Here is a 16416-nt window from a genome sequence, read left to right as displayed (position 1 = left end):
CTTATGCGTCTTGACATGACACACCACGTAAGGAGACTACTCAGAAATATCTAACGGGACCTATTAGATGGACCGGCCATATGAAGGCTCTATCCTCACATTTGAGTAGCTATGTCGGTCCTAGGTCAAGTCTCGAGTCTAACACGGTCTTACAAGATGGTCACAACTTAGTTGTTAAGCTAGATTTCCGGGTTTTTGCAAGCAAAAATCCTAACCATGTGTCATCAAGTGGCACTAGCTATCAAGAGGGAAATGACACGGGCAAAACAATTATCATCATTAACGACATATACCCTCCACATTTAGACCCTATAGGCAACTATTTTTCAATTTTTAGGCATTTTTTGTAATTTTTCAAAATAACAAGTAAATATATACGAATATAAGCAAATATACACAAGGTGGATATTTTCCTCCCCACACTTAAAATTTACATCGTCCTCGATGGAACGAAATATAGGGAAGAACTAGGAAAAAAATAAAAGACATATTTTTGTTTTTTTTTTTTTGAAAATTTTCTTAAAATTAAAAACTTGTTTTTGTAATTTTTGAAATTTTCTTAAAATTGAAATAACATGTTTTTGTTGTTGTTTTTTTTTTTATTTTTTTTTGGAGGGGGGTGGGAGGGGGGGGGGGGGGGTCTCCTCACCACACTTGATATTTACAATATCCAATGACGGATAAAGTGTGGTTAAGAGCCAATTTTTGAAATAAAATAACGTATTTTTGGATTTTTTTTGAATATTTGAAAATAAATAACATGTTTTTGTATTTTGAAAAGAAGCAAAATAAAACAAAATAAAATAAATAAGACGGACCGGGTTGGACCGTGAGCTAACACGGTTTAGACCGTGTGGGTGTGACGAGTTGGAGGAGTTTGAGGGAAGGTAGTATTTGGTTTGGGTGTTACCTATGCCCTAAGATATTTTTCAATATTTTAATATTAAAAAGTATTTTCCTAGAACCTTCCTACTTCTCCTACCAATTTATATAAATACCAAACCTATACCTCACAATCATAATTATTCTTCTTCAAAAACTCAAATACAATTGTGAGGAGAGCTTTGTGAGACAACTTTAAGACGGAGTTATCACCTTGCGATAATTAATTAAGGTAAGTTATCTAATCACCTAATATCAATTGTTTACGTATTGACAAAAGACCAAAATTGGTCGTTGACCGTGAGGGCCGTTGACCAGGCCGTGGCTATTTGACCGGCACCTTGACCATCACCGGTTGGCCGTGTGATTGGGGGTGTGTTTGTGTCATTTTGCGGGATTGTTTTGGGTAATTTACATCTTAAATTCGTTAATAAGATTAGTTAATAATTATACGTAAATTAATTAATTGTTTAGGTGGTGAATTTGTGGAGGAAGCTTTTTGATTGTTTGATTGCTTGTGAAGATTTGCTAAAAGGTAGGTTAACTACTCAACTATACTATATTGGTAAGTAGAGAATTTTTGAAAGATGGATTATTGTTGTAATTGTTGTCCTGAGCATATCGTCGTAATTTTTGTCTTGAGCATATTGATATCATTGTTGTCTTATGATCATATTATTATCTTGTTGGTTGGTTCTCTGTTGTTGGCTAGTTTTGTGAAAGAGATTGGCATTGAGATTGACATTGCTATTGAGATTAATTGGTCAGTCAGGCACGGGGATGTGCAAGTGCCGTGGTCCTGTACGAAGTATCGTTGGCCAGGCACGGTGGTGTTGGGAGTGGCCGTGGACCTGAGCAGTACACCGTGTTATGTCGTGTGTGGCGTGATCGGTTGGTGCGTGTGATGGGTTTCACGGTTGAGTCGTGCGTGTGTGTGACGGTCTTGGTTTGGATCATTAATTTTATTTGCAGGCTGTCGTATTATTATTATATTATCATTATTGTTGTTTGGTTATCCTACTCAACCTCGTGCTTGACAGTGTATTCGTGAACACCTGTGATGAACCATAATGGGGAGTAGATTAATTTCAGGTTAGCTTGTTTGAAGTGTTGGATGCTTAAAGGGGAGCTTGGGACGAGATCACTTGAGTTTTGAGATCGCCATAATTAATATTCAAACACTATTTATTTTATTTCCGCTGCAGTTGTTAAAAGAATTTAATAATGTTTATTTATCTCGTTGGATATTTTGTAATAAAGTCTTTTGAGGCACTTTAATAATATATCGTCTTAAAGTACTTTGGTAATTGTTTGTCTTTATACTTACTACCTTAGGCAACTGAGATGGTAACACCTTTATTTACTTGAGAATGTCTTGCAAAAGGCTCTTAAATAAATGAGGGTGTTACAAAGTGGTATCAGAGTGAACGTTCCTATGGCCTAAACAAATGAATTTAATGAACTTAGGATGAGTCTAATAAAATGAACGCGGGGTAGAAACTGTTTAGGAGCCCATTTCTAGGTTAGGGAGACGTCCTTGATTTGGCCCTTTTCAGTTTTAAGCGGTCATCTCGAGGAAGGTTAAAGAGAGCAAAGGGTAGTTAGCTTGGATGATTTACCTTAAGGGTCTAATTGTGTCCTGAAGCTGCGAAAGGAGCTAATTTTATTTGCAGAATGAGAACAAAAAGGTGAGAAATTTTGAGACGGATGAAGGTAATAGGCGTGTGGCCTATGTGATGGCAGTATGGTGGTTGAAAATTGATTTTGAGCTTGTTTAATTGATGTGACTCATATTTGTGCACATTTAGTCCCCGAACTAGCCTCGTTCCTATGCTTTCTAGTGCTTATTAGGATCCTTTCTTATCTTTGGTTCCCTACTTTGCATATTCTTCGAGATTTTGTGTCCTTGGTATGCGAGGATTGCTAGCCTAGCACTTATGGAGCAAAGTGGAGCTAAATGGAGTGCATCTAATGACCAAGCATCAAAGAGGAGACCAATACTAAAGACCTAAGTGAATAAATCAAGTAGAATGGGAAATGATGAAGACCCCCACGACCCCTCAACGATCCCCACGGAACTTTAGGCAGTCAAAAGAAGAAGAAGAAACACTGATCAAGGATCCGGGCGTCCCGAGCTTGGGACGCAATCCGGGCGTCATGTGGTCAAGTCGAGCGGATCCCTGGCAGCTCGAGCATACTTCAAGGACAAGTCGGGCGGCTCCTTATGGGACTTACAAGGCAATAATCTTCTTCTTAGGAACTTAATTGTCATTTAAGCCCTTAGTTACCCTAATTCTTGTACTTTGTATAAATACCCCATTGTTTTAGGGAATTGATCATCAAGTTCTAATTAAGTTTTAATCAAGTTTGGATAATAATAATCAAGTTGTATTTACTCAATTCAATATTAATCAAATCTTAATTTCTCTTTAATCATCCAAGTGTTCTTAGATTTAGTTGAGTAATTTGAAGACTATTTGGGGTTTATTGAAGACTTGACAACTCCTCATCATTCATCAAGTGTTCTTCTATTATTCTTTGCTTATTATTTGGATCATCCTTCAGTTGGTATAATCTCTTTTACCCTTTGCTTAATTAATTATTGCTTTACTCATTTACCATGTTTAACCTTGTTAATATGATTGACACCCCTATTAGCATGTTTACCATGACCATGAGTGAGTAGTCTTCTAGCTGGGGTTAATGGGGGGTTAGGGGAATTAAAACATGGAAGTAGATCCATACTTAATCTAATATGTTTTCATAAAGAATGCTTGCTTGCTGTAGTTTCAACTTATGCACATATTATGCTTAATGAATTGCTTGATTGACAACCTTGCATGAATCTCTTATCCATTCAACAAGACTTGTATGATATAAAGTAACTCAAGGCTTGTTAGACCATGCATATAGTTAAATAGGAAGAAACTAAGTCGACTTGTAGGTGTTGTACAGTCTTGACCGACTCGGCTCCGGGACCCAAATCTTCCTAGGAATTGTAAGACATAAACTAACTCGATTCCACTACAACAATAATTTGCTTGCATCTATGTAAACATGTTTGTATGATCACCACCATGAATCCCCTATAAACCCATGATATCCTAGTACCTTAATCAATTGCTTACAAAATCTATTTGTTTACTTTCTTTATTTTGCTTTCATTTCTTTACATTTCATTGTTAAGTAGTTTAGTTTACAACCCACAATCTCAACCCAATTTGTGACACCCTAAGACATAGCTCTCTACAACCGATAACTTGATTCAATACCCGTACTTTGAGATCCGACCTTTACTTGCCACTCTACTAAGAGTAGTTACTTAAGCTTATAAATATTGTTTAGATTGGTTAGCTTAGACGACAAAGCCTTAAACCGTATAAAAAATGGCGCCGTTGCCGGGGACGGTGTTCAATTTAATTGTTATCATTCGTTGTTTTTAGTTTTGCCTTTCTTAACCTTGGGGAAGTCAAACTCCTCAAGGTAGTTTTAATTGTTTTCTAGTTGTTTGCTTTTTCCATGTCTAGGAGATCACAAGGTAGACTTTTGCCTATTGATCCCGAGATTGAAAGAACCTTAACCAACATTAGAAGAAACGTTAGAGGGGCTTCAACAAGTTTGGGTATTGGAGAACATGTGGGCATTGGTGTTGTCCAATCGGATAGTATTGAGTTTACCGACCCTTTTGCTAGAGAAGGAGAGGAGAACCCAATTCAAAACCAACCACAAAATCAACCCACGATGCCTAAATTTTCATCTCATTCCGTACCAACCGAGGAGAACCTACCCAATGGTACCCCTACACCACCACATCTAACCGGTAATTTCATTGCCAAATCCGCATTCATACAATTAGTTGAGAGAATTCAATTTGGGGGGATGCCTAGTGAAGATCCTCATCAGCATATGGAGACTTTTTGTGACTATTGTGATGCAATTTCTCAAACCGGGGTGACTCAAGACCAAATTTGATGGGTATTGTTTCCTTTTTCCTTGATCAGAGCCGCAAAGCAATTGTTAAAGAGCCTAGACAAGGCTACCCTTGGAATTGATTCATGGAAAAAGTTAGCGCTTGCCTTCTACAAGAAGTTATATCCTCCGGAGAAGACTAACATGTTGAGAGCCCAAATCACAGGGTTCAAGCAAAGAGATGAAGAGTCTCTATACGAGGCTTGGGAGAGATTCAAGGATACATGTGTTGGAAATTATTAATCTCATTAATTCAACATATTCATATATGTTACATTTTAATTTAGTCATAAAATTAAAACTAGATCTTATGCATGCAAACTAAAATAGACAAGAGAAGAAATCGTCATTCTTACAATAGTAGTTTCGGATTTAGGGCACAAGTGAGTTCTCCTTCTCACTTGTTCTTGAGCTTTCCTTACACATGGAAGAACAAGGATTCAAAGATAGAATCCCTCCTTAAAGCATATACCCAAGATGACCCTTGAAAGACTATTATTATTTGATCTAGAATAATTATAATCTTACTAAAATGACCCAAAAACTATTGTTTTGATCTCTATTATTTCGGTATAGAGAGGAAGTATTTTTGGAGATTTTTTCTCTCTAATTTTTCATAAGATGTCGAGAGTTAATTATAGTTCTTACACTAGAAATATATTGTAAAGTAGTGAATGAATTATTAGAGAGAAAAACCTCTATAATGGCCCTTTGAAAACCGGTTGGCATGGGGAGAGTAGAGCCAATGCATGAGCTTTTAGCTCTTCTCAAGAAAAACTAGGCTTGCATGGTTACAAGCTAGTTATAATCATTATGCTTTCCACTTAATTATTTAACACAATATAAACATTATACTCCCTCCATTTCTCGGCACTTACATAAAATAGGAGGTCCATTTTATATTTTTGTCATTTGTCAATTGTCACATGTTACTAGTCATGTGAAATTGTCATGTATTTTAAACATATTAAAAATCAACGTATTAATAAAAATAATACGTCATGTACAAAATCGACTTAATAATTCATAATTACTTGCACCAAAACGGTTTACCGATTATAAATCACAACATCTTGTATTTATAATAAATTATTCATTCAGTTTCAATTGTTTCCGTAAACAATAATTTCATCTAAGTAATAAAACAATTCGATCACTTAGACTGTATCTTATTTAATCAAATTACAATGAGATACGCAAATATTACTTCCAAAATCGTCCGTCAATTTTAAGTAATTTAATTAACTCGTATCGTCATACGATCAATTAAATATTCAATTAAGAGTATCATCCTTTAGGTATGACCTTAGGGGATCAACTGATCACCACCGTCGCACGACAGTAATGTCAAACACTAGTCAACCAATCATTACGGATAAGTGTGGACCAGTTGACTGTAAAATATTACATCCCACATGTATTCTTAAAATGAGATTTAAACATGTGATCATCATGATCGACAGTTATGATCGCATTATTGTCGGAGGACACATATTCCAACAATCTCCCACTTGTCCTCGACAAGTGTGCATCACCAATTCTCTTGTCCTATTACTATCTCCCACTCAATGCAAGGTGTCTTTCGGGTCGTATTTGTAAGTGATCATATCGAGAGTGGTTTCCTCAATCTGGAGAATAACTGATTGACTGGAATTATCTACCATAGATACCTTCCGAGTGTGGCCACGCATTTCCAGTTCATTACTCCTCGAGTGGCCTTGAGATATTGTTATAACCCTGACAAGAGGTGGACAATTCCTATTGCACTTATTCCCTTCGACTAGCCACAGCCATCATAACCCAAAATATGCCCATTTGACCCTATTTACGAAGGTCGTAGTAACATAAATCAAAGTTAATCTGAAACTGTGCCACCTTAGGCGAACAGTCTTTAGTCAAAAGAATCGCCTCATTAGAATACTATAGTAGCTCTCGCCACGACCAGGCTATATAAATTTGCCAGAACTCTATAAGTGGTCATAAGGCCCAACAAAGTGTTCCTAACAGTCTGCCTATGTGATCGACTAGTCATCTCATATGACTCTATGGCATTTGAACTTGCCATCAATTGCATCACACTCTAGTCACTTCGAGACGTCACCTCATGTAAGTGACTATGGGCGAATACAATGCTAATCCGTGTTCACTTTAACGGGGTTCAATTGTCTCTACAACCCGTTTGGATGTAACAAAGTATAAGGAGAGTTAATAATAACTCAAACGACGAATGTCAACATCACATTAGGGTAGTCAATACCATATTACAACCTTGTGATGTATATCGTAAGTGTGTAAACACTAGTCGATTGCAATAGAAGTTTAACATACCATATGTCCATGTGTTCATACTTCTTGTATTGCACTTTCCTTTATATTCATGTTATCTCTCATAACATGAACCTTACCAAGTACACATCTAGGTTCCCAACCTAGGTTTGGGTTCTTTATCTTGAAAGAACTTTCTTGTTGTTTATCACATATCCAACGAATTGTAGTGGATGATATAACTTGCACTGGTCAAGTGTTCTACCAACTCGCAATGTACCAGGTATATGTTTTGTAGGATCTTGCAACAATTGTCAAGACAATTAGCCTAGCACTTCTCATAAGTCCTACCATATTATAAAATACTAGTTTGAGTAACTTCTTACTATAACTAAGTATCTTTCAAACTTCTTATTTCTCTTCAAGCTTAATTAGCTTAGGATCTTCATAAATCCTTACGCGTTTTCGAACATCAATATGTGCAACTTCTTGTCACATAACAGAGTGTTTTGTCAAACACTATAATAGCTCATTAGTTCTCCTCGAGAATTCATGACGATTCTTCTATGGCTTACCAATGAGTCATCATGCTCTTAAGCATATGATTCATTATTTGACATGTGCATGATTATTTTAATGGCGGAAACATTAGTAATTTTAATCATGTGATCAACCATTCTTAGGTTCAATGAATGACCATGACTGCTTATGGTGATTTCATTTTCATCGATATGAATAACCTACATTTCTCGTTGATTTGATGTGTATATCTCAATACCAATCCAACATCCCATGACGTGATTGGATTCATCATACTCCATTTTCATCAAGAATTGAAAACTCAAATACTTCTTTGTGAAAGATAGTACTAGCTCGTCATTCTCAATGAGTAATGAGTTATAAATTTTACAAGATGATTGCTCCCACTAAATTTCATGTCTTCACAAGATAATTTCAAACTCCCACTCAATTCCACATGTTTCGTAATTGACTACTCAATCGAAACATTTCAAGAATTGAAATGCATTTTGGTTTGCCAAGTTATTAAGATTAAAACCATATATGTTCCCAGCATATCCTTTCAAAATACTTATTTTGAAAAGGTTTCAGTCTTAAACTTATGGAAAGAGATTTTAATCTCTAACTCATTCATTTCTATAATGATGCGTAGCAATGTCATTATTTAAATGTGAAATTCCATTTAATACACGTCCTTCTCAAAATACCCTTTTCCGGAAGGAGGTTTAACCATTTCATTTTCATAATGAGGTTAAGTAATGACACTAGCGTGGTTAACAATTAACTTAGCTTTTGTAGATATCGGCATATCTTCCTTTGCAACTTTTAATCATAAATCTCATTTATATTCTAGGATACAACTTTGTTTCATTTAGGCTCTTAAGTAAATATCAATATTGAAGCTCTTGGTCATATGTTGTTCATAAACTAGCCAAAACTCTTGCTAAGACTTTACTTTACTCATTTTCTATCTTCTTTAGTCATTTTCTATCAAAACTTTCTTCTGGTCTCCTCGTGTAGTTATCTTAAGAACATATTCTTTTGATTACTTCACTTGGTCTCTATTGTCATGTAGATCTCATCTATTCGACACCATAGATCTCATCTATTTATGTATACTATCTATTCAGGTATACAAATCATTCTTTCTTTCGTAGATCTCATTTACTCAAGCATACAAATTATTCTTTGTATTCTTTGTGTCTTCATTTTTCTCCCACTCTATCTTTAGAATAAATACACTAAATATTCAAAGATGGTTTATGAGACACAAGTGATGATTTCGATGTAAAGGGAGGACTATCTCATAGATTGACTAATAGATTTTAAATTTGATGAGTGTACTTGGTAATTGACATTTCTTTAGGGGAGTTCATCAACTCAACATCACTTTATAATTGATCATAGACAAGCCTTAAGCCTGTGGACATATAATGAATCCCATCATTATAGTTGTCCATTGGATCACTTTAAGTAGATGATCATATGTTTCTATGTGCAAGCATATAAAGACGAATTTTTAGAACAAAGAAATACGATAAAAAGGGGTGACTTGGGTTGCAAACCAAGCCACCATAATCCAAAATACAACCATTGTTTAGAAAGGATCAACCATTTCCATGTCGAACACGAAAATCAAAATAGTTCTAAAAATCAGAAAGATAACTTAAAATAAGACAATAATATAAGCCAAGCTTCATTGGTAGCTACTCCTAGCTCCTTGATGATTTCTCAAGCTTGCTTTTCCTTTCCTTTGTCTTTGCGTGGAGGAGGCCCTATTTATAATAAAAAGGGGATACATTATCACAACTTTGTATCAAAATACCATAGTTGAATTAGAAACATAAAAGAAAGGATAGTCATTTACCTATTGGAGTGATTTTTCCAGCTTTGATGTCACCAAGGTACTTGGAACAATTCCTCTTCCAATGTCCAACACCATTATAATAAGGGCATTTGTCAAGAGGACCCTTCTTGGTCTTGGAAGTGCTAGCTTCAAAAGTCTTAGCCTTGGTGGACATGAGAGCTTGCCTCTTACCCTTTTTCCCATTCTTTTTGAACTTCCCTTTGCTCTTAGTGCTTATATTAAGCATGTCCTTAGGTGGGTTAACATTTAACTCATGTCTCTTTCGGCTTGCACAAGTAACTTATGCAACTCTTCAAGAAACACGTCCTTATCTTGCATGTTAAAATTCACCCGGAATTGAACATATGCTTTGACTTTGGATAAGGAGTGTAGAATCCTATCTACAATGAGCTCTTTGGGGATTTCAACCTTTTGAAGTTTCAATGTCTCGACTAGCTCCAACAATTTGTGCACGTGAGGGCTAACCTTTTGGCCCTCCTTAAAATCGAGATCAAAGAATGCCGAGGCCGCCTCATATTGGACGATCCTCGGAGCTTGCGAAAACATTGTCACAAGTTTGGAATAGATTTCATAAGTGGTGCCCATTTTAAAGGCTCTCCTTTGGAGATCCGCCTCCATCCCAAAAATCAACACATTTTCATAGCGGCGGACTCTTTGTGGTAAGCCTCAAATGCTTCCCTAGTGGAGGCACTCGACCTAGCATTAGGTTCGGGTGGAGAGGCCTCAGTGAGGTAACGAAGCTTGTCGTCACCTTGGGCAGCTAATTTGAGTTGGGCATCCCAATCGGAGAAATTTGGCCCATTCTTTTCAAGTTTACAACGATCCATGAAGGATCACAGCCATGAAACATTAGTGAGAGGTGTTGGTGCAACAATTTGTTATGAGAAATAAAAGTGGTCTACAAATCGAAAATAGAAGGAATAAAACATTTGTCGTTTTCACAATAATAATAATACTTGTAAATTTAATTTAAACAAGTTTTATTGCATTTATCTAGTGACCTCTACCCAACTTGATAAATGATTCCAAGACCCAGATTCATATCAACTTGAGGTACGGTGTGCCGAAATACCCTTTATTAACATAACTTGGTGGATTAACTCTTTAATCGATTCTACTTTTAGAACTCTTGGTCGATAAAATTACATTAATATTTATCTCTAGCCCGAAACACATCCGGAAATCGTCGTGAATACTTTCGTTGAGTTCAATCCAAATTTCGAATAAATGTGTCCATGATCCAAATTCATATTAACTTAGGGAACGGTGTGACGAAATACCCTTTATTAACATAAATTCGGTGGATAGACATTTATCACCCACTTCCCCTACGTAGCAATGTTTGTACCCCGGTAAGGCCGAGTGCACTCCCTCAAGAAATAGGTTTTCATGGTTTCTACTTTTTGGTAAGGCTAAGTCTCAATTGTTCATTTTCGCGAGAGGTCATGTCAATTTATTATCTATCACGTTTTAAGTGAACTAAACCGGTGAACTACGATAATTGTAATTGACACGGTCGATTTACTCTATTTAATGATAATGCATGTTTTAGTTTTGGCGATTTAGCGATGCATGCAACATATAAATAAAATGCAAACCATAAATAAAATCCTAGTATGGCCTTCCTAAAATAGTAAATCTAATAAACTATTACAAATTCGGAAACCAACTCCTTTGGTCCTCTGAACTTTGGTCTTGGCACGCATTTCAAGGCAACATTTTCTTTGATGAATCGCCTTCTCGAGTGGCACCGTCTTCAAGGAACTCCGGAATAAATAAATTACATAATAAATTACATAATTTCCTATTATACATTTGTAATTAAAAATAAAATAAATCTATTAAATTACAAAACGGTGATACGAGATCACAATAAATTACAACCGAATCGATATTCCCATACATTTCGGGTAATACCAATTAAAACTAAGGCCATACTAAGTAAAATTACATAATTCAAAAATTACATAAAATTAAAATATGACAATCATAAATAAAATGCAGCATTATAATATGTATGAACATGCCCAATTTTTTGCTAAATCGCCTTTAAAGAGCCAATATCGTATATTAATCGGTTTTTACGGATTTGCGTGATTTAACCCTTTAAAAAACAAAATAATTACATAAAATCATATTTATGTACATGTTAATTACCCTAACCTTCTTAGGACTTAAAATTAGTCTCCACTAACATTTGACAATAATTAACCTAGATTTCTTAATATTGTTCATAAATGGACCCAAAAATACAAAATTATATCATAAACTTCAAATTAATTCATAACAATTTCAAATATTTTCAAAATTATTAATCTCATTAATTCAACATATTCATATATGTTACATTTTAATTTAGTCATAAAATTAAAACTAGATCTTATGCATGCAAACTAAAATAGACAAGAGAAGAAATCGTCATTCTTACAATAGTAGTTTCGGATTTAGGGCACAAGTGAGTTCTCCTTCTCACTTGTTCTTGAGCTTTCCTTACAAATGGAAGAACAAGGATTCAAAGATACAATCCCTCCTTAAAGCATATACCCAATATGACCCTTAAAAGACTATTATTATTTGATCTAGAATAATTATAATCTTACTAAAATGACCCAAAAACTATTGTTTTGATCTCTATTATTTCGGTATAGAGAGGAAGGATTTTTGGATATTTTTTCTCTCTAATTTTTCATAAGAAGTAGAGAGTTAATTATATTTCTTACACTAGAAATATATTGTAAAGTAGTGAATGAATTATTAAAGAGAAAAACCTCTATAATGGCCCTTTGAAAACCGGTTGGCATGGGGAGAGTAGAGCCAATGCATGAGCTTGTAATTCTTCTCAAGAAAAACTAGGTTTGCATGGCTGCAAGCTAGTTATAATCATTATGCTTTCCACTTAATTATTTAACACAATTTAAACATTATACTCCCTCCATTTTTCGGCACTTACATAAAATGGGAGGTCCATTTTATATTTTTATCATTTGTCAATTGTCACATGTTACTAGTCATGTGAAATTGTCATGTATTTTTAACATATTAAAAATCAACGTATTAATAAAAATAATACGTCATGTACAAAATCGACTTAGTAATTCATAATTACTTGTACCAAAACGGTTTACCAATTATAAATCACAACATCTTGTATTTATAATGAATTATTCATTCAGTTTCAATTGTTTCCGTAAACAATAATTTCATCTAAGTAATTAAACAATTCGATCACTTAGATCGTATCTTATTTAATCAAATTACAATGAGACACGCAAATATTACTTCCAAAATCGTCTGTCAATTTTAAGTAATTTAATTAACTCGTATCGTCATATGATCAATTAAATATTCAATTAAGAGTATCATCCTTTAGGCATGACCTTAGGGGATCAACTGATCACTACGGTCGCACGACAGTAATGTCAAACTCTAGTCAGCCAATCATTACCGATATGTGTGGACCAGTTGACTTTAAAATATTACATCCCACATGTATTCTTAAAATGAGATTTAAACATGTGATCATCATGATCGACAGTTGTGATCGCATTATTGTCGGGGGACACATATTCCAACAACATGTCGCTCTTGTCCTCATCATGGACTAAGTGAATGGCTCCTTGTTCAACAATTTTGGAATGACTTATATGAAGATTCGAGAAATGTGCTCAACATGGGTTCTATTGGAAGATTCACCGAGGTTGATGACAACCAAACATGGGCTAAGATCGAAGAAATGGCGGTTCATAACTCTCAATATAGTAGGCCAAGAAAAGCTACTAGGGGAGGGAAGAATGAAGTGGATTCCATCACACAATTGGGTGCCCAACTAAGTGCTCATATTGACACCATAAACTTGAAGTTTGAGAAAGCCATGGCCAAGCTTGATGAAGCCTCTCAATCACCCAAACAACATGTCAATGCCATGATGGCAACATCTTCAATCCCAAACGGAGTGTGTGAGAGTTGTGGAACCTTGGGACATGATCAACACGAATGTAGGGGAACAAGTGAATGCTTTCCAAGCATACAAAAATGACACCCCTTATTCCAAGTATTACAATGAGAATACCAAATTCCACCCAAACTTCTCATACATGAGCCAAATTGTCCAAAACCCTCAACCCACATACACACCACCTCCAATGAGAAATCCTAATCAAAGACCATACTACAATCAACCTAGTGACCAAGCTTTCGATGTTCAAAAAGCGGTCCTCCAAATGCAAAAGAGACAACAAGATTTCTTTGCTCAAATGCAAAGGGATAGCCAAGCCAAAGACACTACCATTAACAATATCTTTGCTCACACTAAGATGTTGGAGACTCAATTGTCTCAATTGGCCTCTTCTAGCTCCCAAAGACAAAAAGGACAATTACCTCCTCAAGGTAATCCTCCTACAAGACATGAGACCATCAATGCTATCCACTTGAGGAGTGGTACGAGATATAAGGGACCAAAGATGCCAATTGAAGAAGGTATTGTTGAGGAGAATGACAAGCTAAGTGATGTGATTGAACCATTGAGGAGAAATCCTAAGGTGGTAAAGACAACTACCAATGACTCGTCAAAGAAGAGAAATGAAGAGAAGGCCAAAGAAGTTGAGAAAGAGCCTATTGTGATTAGACTTCCATTCCCAAGTCGCCAAGCCAAGCCCAAGCTTGATGATCAACTTGGAAAGTTCATGGATATTGTGAAGAACTTAGAGGTTTCTATACCATTCACGGAGCTAATCAACCATGTTCCGGCCTATGCAAAATACATGAAAGATATCCTTACCAAGAAGAAGTCCATCCGAAAGTTGGAAACTATTGCTTTTACCAAGATTAGTAGTAATATTCTTCAAGGGAATTCCCCACCTAAGCTCAAAGATCCGGGAAGCTTCTCCATTCCATGTACCATTGGTGATACCACAATCAACAGGGCACTATGTGATCTAGGTTCAAGTGTGAGTGTTATGCCATATTATGTATGTGAAATACTAGGGGTAGGAGACCTCAAGTACACCAACATGACCTTACAAATGGCAGACCGGACAACAAAGAAACCACTAGGAGTATGGGAAGATGTGCCCGTGAGAGTTGGAAAGTTTTTCATACCGGTGTACTTTCTCATTGTTGATATGGAGGAAGATTCCAACATTCCAATCATTCTAGGAAGACCATTCCAACATACCGCCGGAGCGGTGATCGATGTGAAACATGGAGAGCTTACCCTTGAAGTAGGTGATGAAACAATCACCTTCAATCTTGATAAGACTATGAGAGCCCCCAACTTGTTTGAACCATGCTTTATGGTTTATCACTATACTCGGGAGGGTGACAAGAAGACGATGGAATCCCCATTAAAAGAACAAGGGAAAGAAATAAATCTCAAAGAGAAAGGCAAAGACACACCGCCCAATTGGAAGAACGATATTGATGATGTTGAAATGGCTATATTCAGAGAGCATGGAATTTTTCACAACAAGAATGAGAGCTTGTAAAGCTCGCCCATGACAAGTATAGATGGAGGCCTCATTGGCCATGCCAACAAGGAAGGAGAGTTGGTCTTGTCAACTAATGATCCACCCAACATAGGGACAGAAGAAAGAGAAGTATGTGGTCTATGGGCTGATGAGTTTGAAGGACTTGTTAACCCATACATTGGGAATGCTATGACTCTAGACCAAGGCTATATAGACCCTTGTTACCTCTTTGACTCAGACTACTACATTAATGAAGATAACAATATGCCAAGGTCTATGTAAGACCTTTATCATGACAATGAACAAGCATTTGACTACTTCTTCAAGGCATTGAGCAACATCAACATCGTCCTTGCTTTACCTCCTTGACACCTCTCAAGAGAAGGATAGTTTGGTGGAGTCCTCCCTAAACCAGCATTTGTAAATATTCTAACCTCTTAACTTGCATTTCATTTAACTTGTACATTACTCAATTTTTGCATTGCATTTTACATGTTTTGTTTGACGAATTTGTGTAACATGAGAGCAAGTGAGGGAGGGATTTAAATGTGCTTCAAATGTGTAAGTGTTTGATGATCATGGGTGGGGAAGCACATGCCTAGGTTAATTAAGCCTTTGTACTACAACTCATATCGAAATGACAAAGAATTGAGGAAGAATTGATACGGGAAGAAGATCCCCACGAGCAAACCTGAGCTCGTGCGGACTGGAACAGAGGCACGGGTAAAAATTTGCTCTGGAGAAGAATCTGCCCAAGCCGACAGTAGCTCGAGCGTCCCTCAGCTCAGGTCACTCGACCTCAACCCGGGTTTTTGGTCCTGAAGGAGCTTTCAATTGGCAATTTTGCACTGGACAGAAATCTGGCCGTCCCAAGCTCGAGACGAGCGTCCCAGCAAAAATCCGCCCGACTTATCATCAGGACACCCGTCCCCAGAGCCAAACAAGTTCCTAAATCTTCACTATCCAAAAATCTACCCGTCCCGACCCCAGGACGCCCGTCCCTACCTGCTACATAAAAAAAACAAGGGACTCACCCTTCATTTTGTTGGAGTGTGTGTCCTCAACAATAGTGCGATCACATGTTCAAATCTCAAAATAAGAATACGTAAGGGATGATTCATTTATATTGTCAACTGATCAACATTAATCAGTAATGATTGGCTAACTAGAGTTCGACATTACTGTCGTTTGACGGTGGTGATCAGTTGATCCCTTAAGGTCGCACCTATAGGATAATTCCCTTCATAGACTAGTTGTTTAATAGTATGTTGATACAAGTTAATCAATTCCTTAAATTTTAACAATTCATTTGTGAGTGAGAATATTTATATCTTATTGTAATTTTATTAAATAAGATTTATTTTAGTAATTAAAAGATTTTATTACTAAAATTGATTATTGTTTATGAAACAATTAAGTTAAGAATGATTGATGGATTATAATTGCACA

This window comes from Silene latifolia, chromosome X (genome assembly GCF_048544455.1).
Source record: "Silene latifolia isolate original U9 population chromosome X, ASM4854445v1, whole genome shotgun sequence".
Taxonomy (NCBI): domain Eukaryota; kingdom Viridiplantae; phylum Streptophyta; class Magnoliopsida; order Caryophyllales; family Caryophyllaceae; genus Silene; species Silene latifolia.
This window is presented reverse-complemented; position numbering follows the sequence as displayed.